The sequence below is a fragment of the Marmota monax genome, unplaced genomic scaffold, assembly GCF_021218885.2.
Source record: "Marmota monax isolate L192 unplaced genomic scaffold, Marmota_monax_Labrador192_F-V1.1 WCK01_AAM20220418_F8-fsc00299, whole genome shotgun sequence".
NCBI classification, from domain to species: Eukaryota; Metazoa; Chordata; class Mammalia; order Rodentia; family Sciuridae; genus Marmota; species Marmota monax.
This window is the reverse complement of record NW_026694371.1, coordinates 1,371,797-1,378,097: the sequence shown is the minus strand read 5'-3', so window position 1 is coordinate 1,378,097 and position 6,301 is coordinate 1,371,797. Positions and strand designations below refer to the sequence as shown.

The 6,301-nt window shown below is 40.2% G+C and overlaps 1 long non-coding RNA gene across 3 annotated transcripts in view; it reads left to right on the top strand.

The window, feature by feature from the left end:
- The first annotated feature begins 31 nt into the window (after positions 1–31).
- The window catches only part of LOC124109258 (uncharacterized), a 28,759-nt gene continuing 22,489 nt past the window's right edge, over positions 32–6,301 (top strand). The window contains exons 1-3 of one of the 3 annotated variants that reach the window (XR_009228918.1): positions 32–173; positions 3,528–3,726; positions 5,812–6,055. This is a non-coding gene — a long non-coding RNA (uncharacterized LOC124109258). Of the gene's footprint in view, positions 174–3,084; positions 3,727–5,811; positions 6,094–6,301 lie in introns of those variants that run through there. The other 2 variants (XR_009228919.1, XR_009228917.1) reach the window with 2 other exon arrangements.

The window sequence follows — 6,301 nt, the reverse complement described above, 5'->3', positions numbered from 1 at the left end:
TGTGTCCTGTGGTGTACTACTTGAATGTCAACTACCACCTTTCTGCCACTCCCTCCCCAGAATGGGATCCCTGACAATGGAAACATCGTATGTGCCATAAACTCTCCAGTCAACCATTACTTCATCCTGGGAAAGTGATCCACCAGCAAGTGGGCCAAGATCAAGGAAGGAGGGTAAACACTGGTCTTATTGGCTCTTTTTTTCTAGTACTACTGTACATCCACAAAAGGAGGCAAGAAACCGCAGATTCCTATATGTTCTAGAAGCCCTATAGAGCAAACTGACAGGCTGGGGTGGCTTACAGTTTCTGGGTTTGCTGATGTTGCCATCCCCCACAGTTCTTGAAGTATCCTCTGCAATTACAGACAGCATCACCACAGCCTGGAGGAGAACCTTTTCTCCAAAAGGAGGACACAGGTTTATGGACAATAAATGCTTCATGAAGCCTAGTGTCCTAGGAGTCACTACTAGCAGATCCTCAAGGCCCTCTAAAACAAGCATTTGGGAGACAGATTCTTGGTTCATATTAGCTTAGAAGAGCAAAGCAGAAAAAACTGTAAGAGTGTCCTGATAAGACCAGTAGAAGGGAGGTCTCCTTATGCTTAACCCAGGGCAGGGAGCAAACACATATCAAATGCCATGGACTATCCATGCTCTTTAGAATTGGAGCTCCTGAATGGTCAGGAAGCATAGATGGAAACAAGGAAGAGAGAGGTCAGTGTTAAGGGATAGACCTGAGAGGAGGGAGAGCACCAGTATGTCTACCCCCATGTCTGGGGGAGTCTATGTTTGGTGGTAGCAGGCAGGCCAGAAGTCCAGGGGCAGGTATTGGTGGGAGATGAGAATAGGAAAGGACCTAGGCCCATCTACTGTATTGGATGGAGAATGCAGGTGCACATGGAGGACATTGGTATGAGGTTCTTTGTGTCCCTTGAATAAGGAACTGGGAGGGTCTCTGCAGAATTTATATGGATATGGTGTAAACTAAACCTCTAGGATCCCATTTTTAATGATCACCCTTGCTGAATGAGGTGCTCCAATACACCCCAGTCAGCACTGAGCCTCAGGAGGCCAGTTGCTCTCATGGCTATCATTGAGCACTCACACACACGATCTTGTCCTTGAGTCTGTTTTTGTCCTGGGAATCAGGATCAAAGCCTCTAGGGCTTCTGCCTGGGCTACACACAAATGCAGCCTGCATCTCAGAGTAGACTAGGGATATATAGGAGGACACTGTCTATTCCTTCCATCTTGGTGGGAGAAGAGTGTGTCTGTACATAGGCTGTGTGGTCCTTTTATTCTGAGTGGAATGTGACTCTACACAAACAAGGCAATGGAAGCTACAAGCACAGTGTTGTATGAGAATTGGGCTCGTAGCCCATCAGAAGACCCCACGAGATTACCAGGAGACCACCCTCAGGCACTAGAGTGATGACATGGTATCCTTTTATTTAGAGCTGAGGTGACTCAAATGACCTGACCACTGTCCTTCAGGTAGCCACTGTCCTTCGGGTAGGCCCATTTCCTGAAGGCCTGTATCCTATGTTGATCCAGGACCTGCCATGATAGGGCTTCTGTAATCATATGCAGGACTCTGGACCAACACTTGCTAAAGGAGGAGAATTCAGAAGACCATGAGTAAGTGGTCTTACTCATGGCAGGGAGCAATGGTCTGGAATTGGACTCAGGACAAATTGTAGTTCAAAATAGTAGTATCTGACCTAGAAGAACACTCAAACAGGGTGTGGTGGGCGTTGTGCACAGGAAAACCTGCACTGAGGCTGGAAAAACGGTTTACAGGTTCTATTATCTTCCCCAGTGGCTAATGCGACCCCCACCATGTGTTTTTCCCTGGACCTGAACAGGCGTTCCATGCTGGTATCAGTGAGGAGTAAGGAGGAAAGCTTCCTCTCAGGGTCAGGATGGCTCCATAGCCCACTGATAGGAATGGTTTTAGAGGAAGATGGGAACACAGGGACTAAGGATGAAATTGATACTTTTCTGGCCTGAAGCACAATATTTAAAGCATTGTGTATGACATTAAAACCACAGCCTGTGTGGAGTATTGTCAGTGTTCCAGCAAGCAAAACCAGGAATAAATTTTTAAAAAGTACAGGCTGGGCAACAGCCTGAATAGTCTATCTTTGGACAAATTCCCAAGTCCTCTGTGCCAGAGTCTGCTTCCCAATAAGTGATCAGAATAGTGAGATCATTATCCCTAACTAAAGTAATCTGAGGGATTTCTAAGCATGTATACCACAAAGCTGATCTATAAATAATACCATTGCTGTTTTCTTTTTTGAGAGTAAAACATCCATAGCAGCCATGATCCCAACCTGTCTGCACTGAAACACTCCACCCCTAGGAATTCTAGGGTAAATTATCTCATATATTAATCTACCAAGTTTGTTAGGTTAGTAGAGTCTTACAGAAGAGGAAGGCTGAAGCCTTGGTAGGCTAAGGAAATCATAGCAGAGATACACACGTCCAGCCCAGCATTGACTGAGAACAGGCTGTAGGCCAGAGGAAGGCTGCAGGAAACAGGTGTTCAGAGGAAGGACTAGCTGAGTGTCTGAAACCCACTAGGGGTTGTGGCATCCCTGGGCCATAGCAAAATGCTGAAGTAAAGCAGTTACTCCCCTGGTCTTTGGAACCATTGTTCTCAGTAGGGTAGCATTTGTGATATGGCATCCATTCTAGGAAGCCTGGACCACATGGAGGCAGGCACCACCAATGGCAGGAGCATGGCTAAAATGTGGTATGTGTATTGGTTAGCCTTTTCTCACTGTGACAATACTTGAGGAAAATAACTTAGAAAAGAAATCATGGATTTTGGCTCTGGGTCTCATTGCTCTCCATTTGATTATGCACTGAGTCTGTCTATAATGACATAAGTGTATGGCAGTGGAAAGTTACTCAGCCTCTTGCCAATCAGGGCATAGATTAGGAGAGAGAGAATGAGGGTGATAGAGGGAGGGAAAGAAAGATAGGAGGATGAGGAATACTACTAGGAGAATGAAGATTAAGGGGAGCCAACTGGGAAAATATACACCTACCAAAGGCTCTCTTCTGTGCAGGTCTTTCTTCAACCATGCCCAAACTAGCTGCAGTTCATACCACCTCCCAGTATTGTATTCATCTTGAATGAGTATTTCATGATAACATCAGAGCACTCACCATCGAATGCTTCCCCCAAAACTGACCTATGATCATTGCTGAATTGGGGACCAGTCACTCAACATTTGAGCCTTTTGCAGGAGATTCTGGATGCAAACCCTTGCAGTGTCCTATGGCAGATACAAGAGGAACTGAAATGTTCTGCCAAAGCAGCAGATATTATGTCTGTTGAAGTCATTTTTTCCTCAGGAAGAACTATTGAGGACATCTTTGTAGGTATTGGAGCTGAATTGGTGAACTCGCAGGTCTGTGGATCATGCCTTTCCTGACAGAGGCTCTCAGATGTTGGGAGTGTCCTGTGGTGCATCTGTTGAAAGCCACCTAATACCTGTATTCTCCTCTCTCCCCAGAGCTGAAGATTCCCCATGATGCAAATATCTTTTATTCCCTGAATCCTTGAGTCAAGTATGACTTTGTACTGAGGAAGAAGATCTTCCCAAGTAAGAAGAACAATGAGTGGATCCAGCCCAAACCTCCCCCTCATGATGCAACAGAGGCTCAAAATCACCACAGGAACCTTAAAAGAACATTTTGCAGCTCTCCGACTGGGTAGTACTGAAGCATCACATGATCGTTGGCATTTATTTCTTTAAATATGTGCTCCAAAATTTTGCAGTTACCCATCTATAATTTGCCAGTAGATCCTTGTTATTTATACCACTTAGTAAGACATTTATTATTATAGCAAAACTTTATTGTTTAGTTTTAGCATTTAAAATATAAATGTTTTCCTTTGTAATCTGTAATAATTTTAGCAGCAATTTCTAGAGGAAACAAACAAAAAGGAAGAAATGTTTCATTTGATCAACTAGAAATTTTATTAGGGTTATGGCAGATTATATATCTGAGTAAATTTTCCAGTGGGAGTAATTAAATACTGGATTTCATGGAACACATACACAAACCCATCCACCTACACCCCATGCACTTAGATTGCATGATTGAATAGATTCAATGTCTATGCTGAAATGTTTGGGAGAAGGGTTTCAAATTCTCAGATTTTGAAATGTTTTCAATTACATAAGTTACCTTGGGAATGAAACTCAATTCTAAACAAGAAATGCATGAGTACTTTACACACACCTTTACACATATCCTGAAGTTAGTATTATATGCAATATATTTAGTGCACCTGTATTCTGACTGTGACCATACTTGGAGGTCAGATGTGTAATTTTCTACTTGTAGCATCACAATGGGTCTCCAATGTTTTGATTTTGGAATATTGCAGATTTTTATTTTTTAGATAAGGAATGATATATACCATACATATGTCTTTTTATTTATACATGTAATGATAATGAATGTCATGCGTTTAGGAATCTGTAGACTGTAGAAAATGAATAAATGCCTACTGTTGCCTGGACTTGTCTGCAGAATCCTATAGAGTCTGAGCATCTAAAAACCTAGTCATTGAAGGATTTTTATGGCATGGAACAAATTTAAAGGGGTATTAAAGAATAGAACTATTTTTTTTTTCTGACTCATGGAGCAGGACTCACAGTTGTTCAAGATTTTATGGGTTACTAATCTTTGATAATTCTGTTATTTGTTAATATATTTAATGCAGTTAATTGTAGTTGAAAACTACCCATTTGAAATATATTAATTAGCATTGTTTCTGTAAATATAAACTGACTGTAAATATAAACCATTTTTGATAACTACAAGGAAGACAAGATTTCCAAATTTTCAAACTTGAAATTGGGCATTGTCCTTGAAACTGTTAGTCCCTGAGTTTGAATGAAGGAGTTAGAAAATTTTCAATTTTCCACAGTATATAAAAAATTACACACTTAAAATAATGTATATTTGCTTAAACTATCTACAAATTGGAATTTTGTAAGCAGTCATTCAATTTTTTTAATTGATAGACTACATGTTTATGAAAACTAGAAAGTGTTTTCATGGGATAAAATAGTATCAGTTAATTTATAATGTCTATATTCTTGTTTGATATCTTGCTCCATTTCAGTGTTACCAAGCTTAAATTCAAAATATCAATGAAACAAACACACTGTCTATAGAACAAACCCTGTTAAAGATTTCTTTAATATTTCTTATTTGTGATAGGTTCTCTTATTTTAATCACCATTAAAGAATAATTAGTTATGCATTTTTACCATTATGTAATAAAAATTAAATGCACAATACCAGGAAAATGTGTTTACAAATTAAGCATTTGCATATATCAGTATAGTTAGCATAATGAAAAGACAGGTCTTTTCTAAATGGCTTCATTTTCATTAGCAGGCATTATTAGTGTGTATAGAAGTATTATATGCATATTTGTCCATCTTCATCTTTATGCTTTAAAAGTTCATGATATTAAGACATTTGTAGCATAATAAATAATGTACAACTTAGTCTTGTATTTACTCCTTTTCAATTCTTAGTCTTCCAATGAATGTATCATAATAATTTTTAGGTTTCTAATAACAAAATATCATAGTCATTAATTGGTTGGACATTATTTCTCAATAGAGCAAATCTTGTTTCTATAATAAGAATTTGGCCAAAAAAAATGAATTCAAAATTTATTTCAATATATTATTCTTCTGACACATAGCAAAAAATTTCTTAAGAAATGAAAATGGTTATTAACTACAAGTTATAATAATTTTGTATTTTCAGAATATTACTCTCTGAAAAAAGCATATACAAGAAGTATAAAGTGAGATGGAAGGCACGGCGCTCGGCACAGGTGGAAGGTGGAGCTGCGTGGTGCTTGGTGCAGAACACAGAGGCTTTGCTTGCGGGTCACCAGACCTAGCTCTGGACAAAGCACAAGGTCACCCCAGTATCCCCCACCTCACCAAATACCCTATGCGGGAAACAGACGGAATCCATTTTGGAAAACCTTACTCCCCATCTATCGGTGAGCGTGGCTACCAGCGTGGTTCTGTGGCTGATCAGGTACCTGGTTTCCAACTCCCCAACCCCAGCTGTGATAACTCAAAATTTTTCCCACAAGCTTTTTTTTTTTTTTGGGGGGGGGCGGTGCGTAACTATCAATATGTAACAGCAACTGTACAGGCACTTGGTTTCCAACTCAGAGACTAAGAGTAAGGAGGCTCCAGGTAGAAGCTCAAGCCCTCTCACACTGGCTACCTCCACCATCCTG